General features: G+C 40.9%; 1 pseudogene; it reads left to right on the top strand.

Moving 5' to 3' along the window:
- The first annotated feature begins 14,343 nt into the window (after nt 1–14,343).
- Nucleotides 14,344–15,415, top strand: LOC105063590 (polyadenylate-binding protein-interacting protein 1 pseudogene; annotated as a pseudogene).
- The last annotated feature ends 564 nt before the right edge of the window (nt 15,416–15,979 follow it).

The following is a 15,979-nucleotide window of genomic DNA, read 5'->3' as shown; positions in this document are numbered from 1 at the left end:
TCAAGACTGCCTTTTGTGAGGCAAATTTACATTTATAAGGGAAATCTCCATTTGAAAAGTAATCTCCCTTTCTGTACGAGGAATAAAAGAAAGACTAAATCTCAGAAAACTTATCAATAGAGAAGGCTAAGATTTAAATCTATATAATGAACATAACCTTCCTTTCTTTTGGTATTAGAGGAAGATGGCATTTCGGGTGATGTCTTGGGCCACTTCAGGGACTTACTCAATTTCCTGGGCACCTCCCAGGCTCAAAGCAGGCACCCAAGTCCTTGAACTTGTTTGTACAATTATGTAAAGGTAGTTAATACCACAGAAATGTGTGCTTGAAATGATTTCAGTTAAAAGTGTCTTATGTATTTTTAGTCACAATGAAAATCATGTAGGAATGTAGAACTGATACAATTTACACTATTCATAAACACTGAAAAGATCCCTAGTGAAAAGGGCCGAAGAGAAAAGTTCTCCCTGATCACATGGTCACCGTGTGTGCTTCACATCCATCAAGGTTGTCAAAGTGAGAGTCTCAGTAACAAACCCAGAAAAAGAGAACAAGCAGCTGGACCAAGTGGTGACAGCTGAAGGGGCTGGCGGGTCACACAGTGATGCGGACGCCACACAGCTTCTTCACTGGTGGTTATATGACGGCTCCTCAGGAGACTACCCCTGTTTGGGGTAAAACACCCTACAGTATTCTGTATAAAGTGGCAACTGTGAGTAGTTTTTACCATCATAGACATTACTGGAAAGTCCATTACTTTTCAGAACAACCATATCAATACCACAGCAGAGAAGCTGATAAGACAGACATCAAACCTTGCTATAGAAGCCAAGACTTACCAGAGTTGTGATGCTGATCACCCTTGTAGGAATCCACTTGTTATTAAGAGGCACTGTGGGATGAGTATACCAGTAGCCAGCAAGTCTTGGATCCTGTGCACGACCTGGGATGCAGGAGAAACAGTGAGATTTTAAAATTACAATTTTCCACAACACTTAACAAACAGTTGGTAAAATAATTCATTAAAGTTCAATATGAAATCAATGTACAAAAATCAGTTGCATTTCCATACACTAATAATAACCCATCAGAAGTAAAATTCAAGGAAACAATCACATTTATAATTGTATCAAAAAGAACAAAATATCTAGGAACAAATTTAACCAAGGATGTGAAAGACCTGTACTCAAAAAACTGTAAACCATTGAAAAAGAAGTTAAAGAAGACACAAATAAACAGAAAAATATTCTGTACTCATGGATTGGAAGAATTACTGGTATTAAATTATTGATTCTACCCAAACCTATCAACAAATTCACTGAAACAACAATATAATATTCAATGATATGTTTCATTGAAATAGAAATAACAACCCTACTATTTATATAGAACAACTAAGGACCTTCAACAGCCAAAGAAGTTCTGAGAAAGAAGGACACAACTATAGGTGTCTCCCTCCCTAGCATCAAATTGTATCACGGAGCTGTAGTAACCACAACAGTGAGGAACTGGCACAAACACAGACACACGGATGAGAGGAACAGCATAAAGAGCCCAGAGATAAACCCGCATGGCTGTGGTCAGTTAATTCATGAAAATAGGTCCAAGGACATACAAAGAGGGTGGAACATTCTCCTCAATAAACATTGCCAGGAAAATGGGACACCATGCACCAAAGAACATCACTGGTCAACATCTCCACTGCACACAAAACTAAATAAGACCCCACAGTTTTCCCCATCAACCTCTTTCTGAGGTTCCTCTGAAGACAGAACTCCCTTGAACAGTCAGCTGCATACAGGAAATTTCTCCCCACTTGGTCTTTTTTTACTCTTATGGTGCCTTTTCACAGCAATGCCCAAGAAAACTCAGCCCATGACAGCATGGACACAGCCCCACTGTCTAGAAGACAAAGCCCTGACAGTCCTGAAGAGACCAAGCCCCTGCCGGCTGTGCAAGGGGCCAAGTCCATGGGTAGAATGCACCTGTGCCCTGTGGGTCAGAGGTGGATCTGGTGCCCCGCTGTGGACCATAAAGAAAAGTTCAGGGGATGCTGAGCTCACAAAGCCCAGAGACCTCATCCTGAATGCAGTTCTGCTCTACATAGTGCCTTTGGAAATCCAAACTGAAACACAGCCAAATAGCTCATTATGCTGTCTCAAAAACTGGTTAAGGAGCAATTAATTAAAAAACGTATAGAATGAAGAGAACATAGACACAAACTTTACAACTGATAGCAAAATTCACTCAAGTTTGCCCATAGACAAATTTAAATGACAAAACTATAAAAATCTTAAAAGGAAAAGGGAGAAAATCTGTAAGACCTTGGGTCTGGTGATGAGTTTTAACTCACAACAACAAATGCCTATCTACAGATCAACACATAATTAATAACGTGGACTTTATAGAAGTACAGACGTCTACTCTGTGAAAGGTCTTATTCATAAAAGAAAAAGAGAAACCACAAACTAGGAGAAAGTATTTGCAAAATGCGCACCTGATAAAGGATTTGTATTCAAGTTATACCAATAAAATCTAGAACAAACAGCCCCAGTAAAAGTGGATAAAGACAGAAACAAACATCTGGCTAAAGAAGGTATACAGACAGAAAATAACCATACAAAAATACATTCAAGATCCTAGTGGAAGACAGGTGCAGCCAACTTTGGAAGACAGTCTGGCAGTTTCTTCCAAAGCCAAACAGTCTCAGCTTAGAATCCAAAAAAATCATCTCTTGAGTTTAGACAACTGCTTTGAAAAACTTTTCAAACAAAAACGAACATTAAGTAATGCACAGGAGGTCTATGCATAATGGCTTAGAAACTCAAGTGATCAGTACGTCCTGAATTATTTGAGGCCAAGAGTACAACAAGTAGATAGGTTTCTGGCAGATGTTCTGGATGACTTTATCAGATCAAAACTTAGGATTTGATTTCAGGCTGAGATATGATACAACAGGTCACAATTTCTGAATGGGCTCCTGGCTCCATTTGACAGAGCTCTCTTATCAATACCAACTCCATGTTGATTTTCCTTCAAAAAGAGAAAGAATCAGTCTGGAGAGGATACATATGCACTATGTGACCCAATTTATGTGAAATTTGGGGAAAGGGAAAAATAAGATATGGTAAACAGATCATGCGGGAGTTTTGAAATGTTCCATATGATACTTCATGGTGGACATTTGCCATTATGCATTTGTCTAAACCCATAGGTTTTTATGACCCAACAAGTCAGTTAAGTGATCGAGTAAGCGGTAGTGTCACAGGGTGGAATGCAGGATGTAACACAGGATCTGTATTAGAAATGTATGAAAACACTCACTGCTGCTGGTGGAGAAGGGGCCAGCCTCAGTAACTGCAGGAATGAACAGAACGTGTAGACTACAGGGAAAACGTACTGCACGTAAACAGTGGGCTCTGTAAGATCCATCCCACACAGGTAGGAACTAAGAACGCTGAAACCACTCATCTGGAGCAGAATGAGAAATGAACTGAATGGGTGGAAGCTGGTGGGAACCAGGATTCTACTGCCTGACTGGGAGTTACAGATAAGTGGGGGGGGGGGGTGTACACTGTCCATATGATAATGGATCAAGCTGGAGGCATCAGTAAAATACCGTTTTCTGCTTCATATGAATACAGACATTTCCACATATAAATCTTTGTAATTAGGAGTGTATACTATTGGGAAGGGGGAAATTTCACTCTCTCTCCCTCTTGACTTCTTGTGGCTGGACTACTAATAAAACTAATGCAAGACAGTGCCACAGGAGAAAAAAAATTTTAATTCCTAAACACAAAAGTCTCATAGAAATGGGAAGTAAGAGGTAGTGAAAACAGGCAGATTTTATACATCTAGAAAACTATAAATTTATTAGGAATTCACAGCCCAAAGAAATGTAGCTTTTGGGTACTCAATGAAGAATCTGAACAGAGTTTGGGCTTGGGGTTGTAAATTTAAAAAGTTACAAGTTATGTTTATATGTGCCTCTGAACCTTTCACATGACAGGCTTATTTCCTGCTTTTAGGGAGATAGAGCGGGGGTCAGAGTGTCCCTCTTGCTTTGGCCACTTCTAAGTAACTTAAATTTAAAACACTATGTGGTTGTGGCAGATGGGTTGTCCCTGAGCAACAACAATACACTAAGGTGGGAACACATGCACACATTTCCTTGCATTGTCAGGTGAGAGCATTTTCCGTCCATATGTAAGTTCTTAATATCATTCTCTAAAAAGGAATCAGGACTCTTTGAAGAAATGGCTTATACTAGGACTGAGACAGTCAATATATGAGCCAGGATCATCTTGAATCTTGTATCAGAAAGTAAGGAAGTACCAGGGAAGAAAAAACCCCAAAATATGGAATGACCTCAAAGGAAACAGGAGCCAATGAAAGAGTTCTCAATAGCCAAAGCAGGAATGAACTGAGCAACCAAACCTGTAGTGCTGGATTATAACCAAAAGATTTAAATAACTATCCAGGTGTCCACAATGGTGAAGTTAAATGATGACATAGTTTTGTTTTGTTTTGTTTTTAATAAATGAGATTGAATACAAAACTCCTATGCAGAAGTGTTCCTAATAATCCATGACATCCATCAAGGAGGCGGAGCTAAAGCCCCCTCTCCTGAAGTGTCTGTTCCACATAGTGACCTCCTCCAGATTAGGTCAGAAGCAAGAAAAGTCTGAGATCCCACTGCTGCACATGTATCCAGAGCAACACTAATGTGAAAAGACACATGCACTGACTGATTTTTTACCACAGTGGGCAACATTAAATAGCGGGGAAAATTGTGTTTTCAACAAATGGTGCCAGGCAATTGTCTATCCAGTGAAATTTTTTTCATTTCCAAGAGAAATGAAATTGGATCCTTGCTTCATACCACATGCAAAATTAACTCAAGATACATAAAAAGCTTAAATTTAAAAAGTGGTAAAGTGACAATCAGCCCTCATCTGCTGATTCCACATTTGCAGAATCAGTCACCTTCACAGATAAAAAATTAATAATAATCTGAGAAAGTTCCATTAAAAAAAAACTTGAATTTGTGGCATGCCAGAGACTATTTAAATAACATTACATTTTCTTCACAATTATTTACGTACCATTTACATTGTATTATTTATTATAAGTTATCTAGAGATGATTTTAAACATACAGGAAGATGTGCTTAGATTATTTACAAATACTACCCCTTTTTATATAATGGATTTGAACACCAACAGATATTTAGTATCCACTGGGTGTCCTGGAACCAACACCTCACAGATAGGGAGGGAAGCTGTATAAACTCTCAAAGAAACAATGGGGATAAGTCATCATGACCTTGGATTTAGCAATTTTTTTTATATCTGATAGCAAACACAAGCAAGGAAAGAAAAAAATAAATCACCTTTCCTCAAAATTAAAGGCTTTTGTACATCAAAGATGCTATCCAGAAACTGAAAAGACAGCACACAAAGTCAAAGAAAATACTTGTACATTATATACTTGAAAAAAACTTTATCAAGAATATATCAATAACTTTTAAAACTCATAAAAAGACAAAGCAAATCCATTTTTAACATGGTAAAAGGACTTAAATAGACCCTTCTCTATATGTAAGCTAAAAAAAAAATGTACAGTATATGGTATATATATATTTACATGCAATGTAATTTATATGTGCAGTCAAACAGTAATAATTCCACCTAATAAAATGAAAAAGAAACATGCCAATAAATTTAAAAATTAAATATATTTTTTTAAATAGACCCTTCTCCAGACAAGACAAATAACCGACAAGCACATGAAAAGATGTTAAAAATCAGTCATGATAGAAATGTAACTGAATACCATAATGCCGTCCCTCCCAAGCACACTAGGAGCCCTACGATCAAGAAAATTAAAAACAACAAGTATTGGCAAAAATGTAGAGAGATTGAAACTTTTAAACATTACTTGAAAAATTGGAAAATGTTACACCCCATGTGTCCAGTTTGTCATTTCCTCAAAAAGATAAAAAAAAGTACAGTTACGTTATGGTTCAACAAGTTCACTCCTAGATATAGACCCCAAAACATTAAAAACAGGTGTTCAAACAAAAAAAGGCACACACATATTCACAGCAGCACTATTCACAGTGGCCCTGAAGGTAGAACAATTGAAATGTCCATCAAAGGCTAAATAGATAAACAATAGGCTACATCCATAAACTGCCATGTTATTCTGCCATATGAAGGAATAAACTGGTACAGCCAAGGTGGAGAACCATATAGAAGTTGCTCAAAAACTTACACATGGGGTTGACATGTGATCCATCAATGCCACTTCAGGATATATGTTCAAAATATCTGAAAGCAGGAACTGGAAGAGAAATGAGTACACCCATATCCGTGGCAGCACTAATCACAACAGCAAAGGGTGGAAACAACTCACCTGTCCATCAGCAAGTGAATGGATAAACTACATGTGGTGTACACACAGTGGGGTACTGCACAGACTTAAAAACTAAGGAAATTATGACATGCGCTGCAACGTGAATAAATCTTGAAGTCACTATGCTAAATGAAATAAGCCAGACACAGAAGGACAAATATTACAGGATTCCCCTTGTACAAGGCATCCAGAGAAGTCAAATGCAGAGATAGAAAGAGTGTCACTGCCAGGGGCTGAGGGGAGTCAGTGTTTACTGGATACAGGGTTTCACTTGGGGGAAGTGAGTAAGTTCTGGAGACGGACGGTGAGGCATCTGTACAACAATGTGAATCTAGTTAATACCATAGACCTGCATAGTTAAATGGTTTAAGTGGTAAATGTTATCTTCTGTATTTTTAATGACAATGAAAAATGTGAATGAATCACTAATGACTCAAATTGGATAAAGATTGAAAACATTCTAAGTGAAAGGAGACACACAGAAGAGGCCACCCATATCGTATTCATCTTGTGCACCTTAAATCCATTAAGATTTTGAAAAAGAGGGAAACTCTCAGTAATCATTTCAGAAAAAGAAAACTGGCACAGAATGGAAAAAGGATTTCCATAAGTTGGCGCATAGGGGAAGGCTGAAGTGGGCCTGTGGATGGGGTTACAAGATGAACCATGCAATCTCTTCACTTGGGGTTTATGTGCTGGTTCCCTGGGGGAGTATCCCAGTGTTAGGTAAAACCCACTGGAGTGTTCCATGTGAGGTGGCAAATGTGAGCACTGCGTAATGCTATTTAAAGTATTTTATATGCAACTTTATAACAAAACTTTATAAGAAACTTTATTAGAAATTATATTACTTTTGAAAACAACCATGTCAATACCACACCAAAAAAGCAGAGAAGACATCAGATTTCCCTATTTCCAGTTCACCCAAAGTGCTGATGCTCATCGCCCTTGCAGGAGTCCACATGTAACTTAGAGGCACTGTAGGAAGATTAGGAGCCACTGTGTCTTAGGTATTGTGGGGGACCTGGATGGAGTCCAAACAGGGTGACTTCTGATTTCTAGTTTTCCACATCAAACCATCAAAAAACTCTTAGAACTAATAAATCATTTCAGTAAAGCTACAAGGTACAAAATCAACACACAAAAATCAGTTGTCTTTCTATACGTTAATAATGAAACATCAGAAAGAGACTTTTTTAAAATCCCATTTACAATTGCACCCAAAAAATATCTAGCAATAAATTGAATCAAGGCTGTGAAAGACCTGCACACTGAAAATTCTAAGACACTGAGGAAAGAAACTGAACAGACGCAAATAAATGGAAGGATACCCTGTGCTCACGGACAGAAAGAATTAATATGGTTAAAATGTCCATTCTACCCAAAGCAGTGCTCAGACTCAAAGCAAGCCTCGTCAAATCACTGTGCCCTCCACCAGAAAACAACAGAACACTGTGAATTGACTATACTTCAATAAAATAAAATAAACTTCAGTGGTATTTTTCACAGAAATGGAACAAACATTCCTAACATTCATGTGGAAACACAAAGGACCCTGAACAGCCAGAGAGATTCTACAAAAGGGAAACAGGCTGGAGGCATCTCCTTCCATGGCTTCACACGGCATTACAAAAGCACAGTCACCAAAACTTTGTGGAATTGGCACAACGACAGGGAAAAGGACCAGAGAGAGTCTGCAAACAAACCTACGGGTGTGTGGTCAATTAACTCACAAGAAAGGAGCCAGGAACCTGCACTGGGAAAAGGACAGCCTCCTTACCGAACGGTGCTGGGAAAACTGGACACCACATGGCAAAGAAGGACATGGCACACTCTCTGCACCACACACAAAACCTGACTAAACCCCACAGCTTCCCACATCCAGCCCTTCCTCCCCTGGGGCCTCTGAGGAGGGCCTCCCCTCAGCAGTCAGCCCCTCACGGGAAACCTCTCCTCACTTTCCCTCATTTTTCTTTCCTCCTCACCTTCCCTTCAGTGCAGCACCTCCTATTGGGCCCTGAGGAGGCTGGGCTCCAGTCAGCGGGGACATAACCCCCTGTTGTCCCAAAGCCCCAGCAGGTCCAGAGGAGAAGCGGCTCAAGTCAGCTGCGCAGGACGCCAGATCCTCAGGCAGAACGCACGCGAGTTCCCGCCACAGCTGGGGGAGGCGGGCTCTGGGCCCCACCAGCCAATGGGAAAGCGCGGACCCAGCCGCCCTCACAGCCATTGGAGGCCACGCCCTGACAGCGGCTCTGCTCAATCCTTTAAACTGGAAATTCAAACTGAAATAGAGCCATCTATTCTATCTATAGAATCCATATCTTCTCCAAATACTTAAGAAACAATTAACTGGAAGCCATACAGAATGAAGTGAATGGAGACACAAACTTTAAACCTTACACCCTTGTTTACTGAGCTTTCATGATAATCTGCCGTAAATGACTTCCTCCCTCCACAAGGCCTTGCTTTTGTTTTTAGCTGAAGGTGATATTTAAGGTGATGCCTCTGGCCATTTCAGGAAGGGAGTCAGTGTTCATGGGTGTCTCCCCTGTATACAGGAGGTATGCATGTTATTCAACTTGCTTTTCTTTCTCCCTGTAATCTGTCTTATTAGGGGGTGAGGGCGGTGTTAAACAAGAACCTAGAAGGGGAGAGGGAAAACTGATTTTCCTCCCATACACATGCAATGGAATACTACTCAGCAATAGAAATTAAACCGTCAACCCACAGAAAGGCACAGGTAAGTCTTACTTGTATGTTACTAAGTGAAAGAATCCAGTCTGAGGAGGCTGCACACAGTAGGACCCTATTTATGACAATCATGGAAAAGGCACAATTATATACATAAGCAGATCATAGGGTGGGGTTGGGGCGCTGAATTATCCCATGTGAAACTTTAGCTTGGTGTCACTATAAGTATGTCTAAGCCCACACCTTTGTACAGCCCAAAGGTCAATCATAATCTACTCAAATTTAGCTATTTAGGGTGCACTAGCATCGCAAGATGGAACACACAATGTGACAGAATCTAACTGTATTAGAAATAGGTGTAAAAACTCAGTTGGTGGCGGGTCAAAAGGTGCTGACCTAAGTTAACTTTGGAAATGCACAGAATCATTCTGCAAAGGCAGAATGGACCATTGTTAACCTGTGGGCTTTATATTACAAAGTTCTTTTCAGGGTGTAGTAGCTAACAATTCTGAAACCACTGTGAATGGAACCTGGAAAAGAGAAATGAGTTGATAAAGGGCAGGTGGTGGGAGCCAGGCTTCTCACTGTGGGAATGGGAAGTCACAGATAAGCAAGGGGAGAGCCTTGGCCCCCATATTCCTGAATCTGAGCTTCCTGGACAGATGGTGTGGGGAGTGGACTGGGAGGGGGAAGGCACAGTTCTTTACCCTGGGAAGGTCCTGCAGATGTAGGAACCTCACACCCCTTCCTTCCCCCATACCTGCTGGAAACACTCAGGCCTTTGAAATCAGCTAATGCAGCTTTTAAGACATTCTCACCCCCAGGCAGCTAAAGGAGCATGAGGGTCTTGCACTACCCCAAGCTGTCCCAGAATCCAGGCCCTGGAGGGTGGATCCAGGATGGAGTGCCTGGATCTCTGACCAGCAGTCCAAAGCAAGGAAGAAGACCAGTCCTGAGGGCAGGGGTCTCCTGAAGCCTGTGAGCCTGGTGCCCTGATGGGATTCATTCCCTGTGGTGACATGGGCGGGGCCTGCAGTGGTTCTGTTTTCCACCTGTGCCCCTTGAATGAGGTCAGGGCAGAACTGGACTCAGGGATCCCCTGGCAGTGTTTCAGTCTCACACAGTGGCTTTATAAAGGAACAGGAGAGTGAAGCTGAGCACCTGACAACCAATTCTCTCTGGCTCTGAGCTGCTTCCATCAGGACCACAGTCCCCTGCATGGAGTCTACTGTAACCCACCTGCCCTGACCTGGGCTCTCCCCTTCCTCCCTGGACCCCTCTCCCAGGCCTGATGCATCTGTCCAAACACTGTGTCCCCCTCTCACTTTGGGGTTAGTATGTCTGCTGTAACCCACCAGCCCCCACCCAGCCTCTCCTCTTCCTCCCTGGACCCCACTCCCAGGCCAGATGCATCTGTCTAAACCCTGCATCACCCTCTCACCTTGAGGCTGACAGGCTCCACACAGGACTGTTGTCCTGCTGCTCCCCACACCCCAGGAGGCAGCCCCACCTTCCCTGTTTGCTGAGCCAAGGCACCTGGGGCTTCCTAGTCCCCCACTTTCCTTGTGCCTTGGTGACTGTCAGCTCTTCCTCCCAAAATCCCAGGTGGTGTTTTGCAGAAATTGACAACCAATCTAAAATTCATATGGAAAAGGCAAGGGGCTCAGACTAGATCAAGGAATCCTGAAAAAGAAAAACAAATTTGTAGGTATGGAAAGCCAGGCAGAATCCCATAGTTGGTATAAAGACACTTTAAGCTGAAGACACCTGAGATTTAGATGCAGGAAAAAAAGCCTGCTTGGAGCTCTCCTTATCTGAATAAAAGCAGAAATTTCTGAGGAATGACTACGGGTATCAATTACCTCATCAGAGTGGCTTCTATTCCCAGAAGAGAGACCAACAGTCAACCTACCATAAATCCCTTCGGTGGAATGTTTTAGGACCCGGAAGAAGAGGCAAAGACCACTCATCTGTGTACAGACACAGATTATGTGTGCAGACATAACAACATGGGTACAGGTCCATGTAGACAACGGATTATGCTGCCATCAAGCCATCAGCCACTGCAGCAGCCCCCTTGCAAAGGTGCACCCTGAGGGGAATTTAGGATGGGGAAAAAAAAAAATACTGACCCTAGACAGTTAAGACCCATTTCAAATGAATAATTTCAGTGAGCCCAGATTCTTGAATCTTCCCATGCACAGAAAAACACTAAGATCCTTAACCTGAGATGTATGTTTTTCATTATTAGCAATATTTTAATGTTTGAAGACTTTTTTTTTTTTCCAGCAGATCTCTTACATCACCTGGCTCCTCCCTTACCTCTTTGGAGCAGTTCCTCAGAGCTACATGAGGAGCTCTTTCCAAGCTATAGTCCTCAGCCACATCCCCAAGTAAAACATAATTCCCAACTTCTAGGTTGTGCTTTTTTTCATTAGACACCTGCAAATATGAGAGTATCGAACGGGGCCTGGGGTTCCTTTCCAACACTTCCCAAACATGGTTCCACAGAGCACACAAATGGAGAACTACCGGCATCTGGACCATAATCAGCTTTCATTAACAATAAGAAGTGAGCTGCCCACGACTTTCCAGAGCTACATCTTCCTCAGCCAGCATCCCGGCCCCTGTCTTACTTCTGCATTGCCCTGTTCCTTGTGCTCACATTCCAGAGCTAGCACAAGACAGAAAAAGATGGCAGTACTGAGTCATTCACACTTTTCTTAAATTGAAAGATAGTCCATTACAATGTTGTGTCACTCTTGGGGCACAGTGTAATAGTTCAGTCATACATATACATACATATATTCCTTTTCATATTCTTTTCCATGATAGGTTACTGCAGGGTATTGAATATAGTTCCCTGTGCTCTACATTAGAACTTGTTTTTTTATACATAGTAGTTAGTATCTGCAAATCTCGAACTCTCAATTTATCCTTTTCCACCCCTTTTCCCCTGCTTCATTTCTATAAGTTTGTCTTCTATGTCTGTGTCTGTTTCTGTTTTATAAATAAGTTCATTTGTCTTTTTAAAAAATACTCCACATATAAGTGATATTATGTGGAATTTTTCTTTCTCTTTCTGGCTTACTTCACTTAAAGTGATACTCTCCAGGTCCATCCATGTTGCTGCAAATGGCATTACTGTGTTCTTTTCTATGGCTGAGTAGTATCTCATTGTATAAATATACCACAACTTCTTTAACCAGCCATCTGTTGATGGACATTTAGGCTGTTTCCATGTCTTGGCTGTTGTAAATAGTGCTGCTATGAACACTGGGGTGCATGTGTCTTTCCAAATTAAAGTTGTCTCTGGATATGTGTCCAGGAGTCATTCACACTTATTGGTGCCTGTAATGCCTGGGCCTGTGTTAGGCAACAGGCAGCCAGAGTCAAACTTTAGATAATTTGTACAATAAAGGGGCAGGTAATTTATATGATAAAATAGACTATTGCTGCTACTCTAACATTCTCTTCCCAAATCTAAGGGGACTCAAAGGTAAATAATGAAACAATTAAATGCTTTGGGAGTGGAAGCAGAGAGCAAAACTATATCTTTCTGTGGCTGTCTCTTTTTTCAAGTCAAAAATTTCCACTTTAAAGATGAGGAAGTTGAAGCCAGAGAGAAGAAAATCTGCATGTAAGGTCCAAAGCAGTGCACTGAGATCTCTGACATAACCAGCCTGAGACTAGCCCATTGCCATCAGCAACCAGAAAGATGACCAAACATATGAAGCAAATGTTCTCAGAAACTGCACATCAGGCAGAGAGGACTGTGATCCTCGAGGGGAGAGATATAAAATGGTCCTGCTGTGATGGCTTAAATAGGCCCACAAATTCCTTGATCATTTCTTCAAGAGGGAGAGCCTAATTCCTCTACCCTTGAGTGTGGGCTGAATTTGGAGTTTTGCATTTAACAGAAAATCCTGTGACATAGCCAGAAATAGAAAGGAAAATGCTATATGATATTGCTTATATGTGGAATCTTAAAAAAAAAAAAAAAGTCACAAATGAACTTAATGACAAAACAGAAACAGACTCACAGACATAGAGAACAAACTTATGGTTACCAGGGGGTAAACAGGGTGGGAAGGGATAAATCAGGAGTTCAAAATTTGCACTTCTTGGGGAGTGATGGAAATGTTAGCTATCTTGACTGTAGTGCTGGTTTCGTGGGTGTATACATCTATCAAAATTTATCAGATTGTACATTTGAAATATGTGTAGTTTGCTGTACAGGAACCATACTACAGAAAAGGTGTTAAAAACTAAAAATAAAATAAATATTAAAAAGCATGTGATGTTTGAACTTTGGAGAACAGGTCTAAGGCACAGGATATACCTCCTTGCTGTCTCTCTTGGCTCACAGACTCTGGGGGATGCCTGGAGCCACACACTGTGAGCACACTCAAGCAAACGCATGCAGGGAACCAGGAGGAACTGCCCTCCACCAGCAATAATGTACCAGGCAAAGGAGTAACACTCACCTTAGAGGCAGATCCTCCAGCACCAGATGATAATGATGACGATGACCTGGCTGCAACTTCATAAGAGGTCATGGGTCAGAACCACCCAGATAACCCCCTCCTGGATACTGAACCCACAGAAACTGTGAGAGAACGTAAGTGTTTGCTAAGTTGATACACTGCATGGTAATTTGCTATGCAGCAAATTTCATACAAATTTTGGTACCTATAGCAGTAGGTTGTTATAACAAAAGCCTAAAATGTGGGAGTGGCTTTGATATCAGGCAGCGGGAGAAAGTGAAAAGGATTTTAGAAGTGCTAGTGAAAGCTTGACTTGGTGTGAACATACTATTAATAGAAGCCCTTATTTTGAAGAGTCTGTTGGTGAGGACTTAAAGGATAGTATCAAAAAATCTGACTACAAACTAGAGGAAAGAGGATCTTTGTTATGTCGTGTCAGAAAGTTTAGTAACACTGTTCCTATAGTAATGTGGAAAGTTCAAAATAAGCTCAAGCATGGGGTGAACTAGCTAAGTTTCCAGAAAGTACTGAGTGTCTCCTAGCTGTGTCTTCCTTGCTGCTTACACTAAATGGCAAAAAGGAGAGAGATAGCTGAAAGAAGGACTATTGAACAAAAGGGGTAACAGGGGATGGTTTGGGGAATTCGCTGTCTCTCCAGATAACATAACATGCTAAAATTTAGAAATGGACTATAAGCACTTCTCTCCAAGAACCACTCTGTAAGGGAGCCTTCCTGGGAGCAAGATGAGTTTACAGGGTGACACCCCAATGCAGAGCTCAGCGTCAGCACTGGCTAAGCCCCAGGTGGTTGTGGCTCCTTATTCACATCAAAGCTGTCTGTGAATGCCCTGAATTTTACCCTCAAATTTGTTCCTCTAATTATACAGAATCCTATGGGGATGGTTGTAAGTATTATCCCACTATATATGAATATGTCCAGGAATTTTTGAATCATCTTACAAATCATTTCATAGGTTTGGAAACTGAAACTGAATGACTTGCAGAGACAGTGAATGGCTGTGTTACAATAGATGATGTTTTGCAAGAACACGGGGAAGTCATGTATCAACAGATCATGCCTATCTCAAATCCTCTTACATGGGAGCTAGCAGTTGGCAACTTCCAGAGTGGCAGTTTCCACCACTTGCTACTTTAAAGATACCAGAATTAATATGAAGTTAAGGAACAAGCTGCAAAAAAATGAAGTGACTTGAAAATGATTCCATGCATTTTTACTCTTCCTGAAAGAACTTTACCTTAAGGGAGGTCAAGGGAACAAATGGACCAGGTTATGAGAGCAGGTCTTCTTCAGGAGTTGTTAGATGTCCTTTTTTCTAACTCTCTGGACAACAACTTAATTTGTGCAGTAATGTTACTGAAGTTGACAGGGTCAGTTTGGAAGACATTGGAAGGAAAAAGAAAAGACTGGTATCCAAGAAATTATTCAGAGAATTGAAAATGTCATCCTAGTTGCAAATGGCCAGAGAGATAAATCAGATGCTCATGAAACTTGTAGAACTCTGGCCATGCAACCTCAACAGAGAAGCGGCACCTGAAAGTAAGACTATGTTATGCGTGAAGCAATGTTCTGCGCATCTGCTGCTTTCCTTTCCCTGCAGTTCATCCAGATTATCAAGAGAAATATTGAGAACTACTTGAAAGAGATGACTTTCTTCCAGATTATGAAGAAAATGGAACAGATTTATCAGGAGCTGGTGATCCACACTTGGATGATACTGATGATGAGATGGACTCAGAGATCGAAGAAACTTATGAAAAGCTTGGCTTGGCATCAGAGCATAAGCAAAAACAGTAAAGCTAAATTTCAGCATATCAGTTTCATAAAGCTATTTAGCTTATGGGATTTAACAGAACACAGGAAAGCGAGAACATGTGTTACTCTTATACCAAGTCAAGGATGTTGACTTATGTTGCTGATGCACACAATTTTAATTTTGTTTCACAGTATCTCCCAAAATAACCTTTATTACCTCCCCCTGAAAAAGAGGATTCTAAACAAAAATAAAATGCAGGGCATGGTCAGGAAAACATATGTGGATGGAAAACCCTTTGTTAAGACAGTAGAAATATCAAAGTGGTGCCTCAGAGGACATCACAAAATGCAGTTAGACAATCTCACTAAAAAGACCCACTCATATCAAATAAGGAGTTCTAAGTAGCTAGCGAATATTTGTAAAGGCTGTAGGCTGTCAAATTTCATTTTAAAAACACAAGCAATTCTGATTTTTTCACAATTATACAACTTCAGAATTTTTCATACAACAGAAAAGACACAAGATACAGCCTCTGTTGCCTCAGGTTCATACCCCTGCCCCTCCCTTCAATGGAAACCTATTACTCTTATCTAAGTTTCATGAGG

Source organism: Camelus bactrianus, chromosome 5 (genome assembly GCF_048773025.1).
Source record: "Camelus bactrianus isolate YW-2024 breed Bactrian camel chromosome 5, ASM4877302v1, whole genome shotgun sequence".
In the NCBI taxonomy this organism is placed as follows: Eukaryota; Metazoa; Chordata; class Mammalia; order Artiodactyla; family Camelidae; genus Camelus; species Camelus bactrianus.
This window is presented reverse-complemented; position numbering and strand designations above follow the sequence as displayed.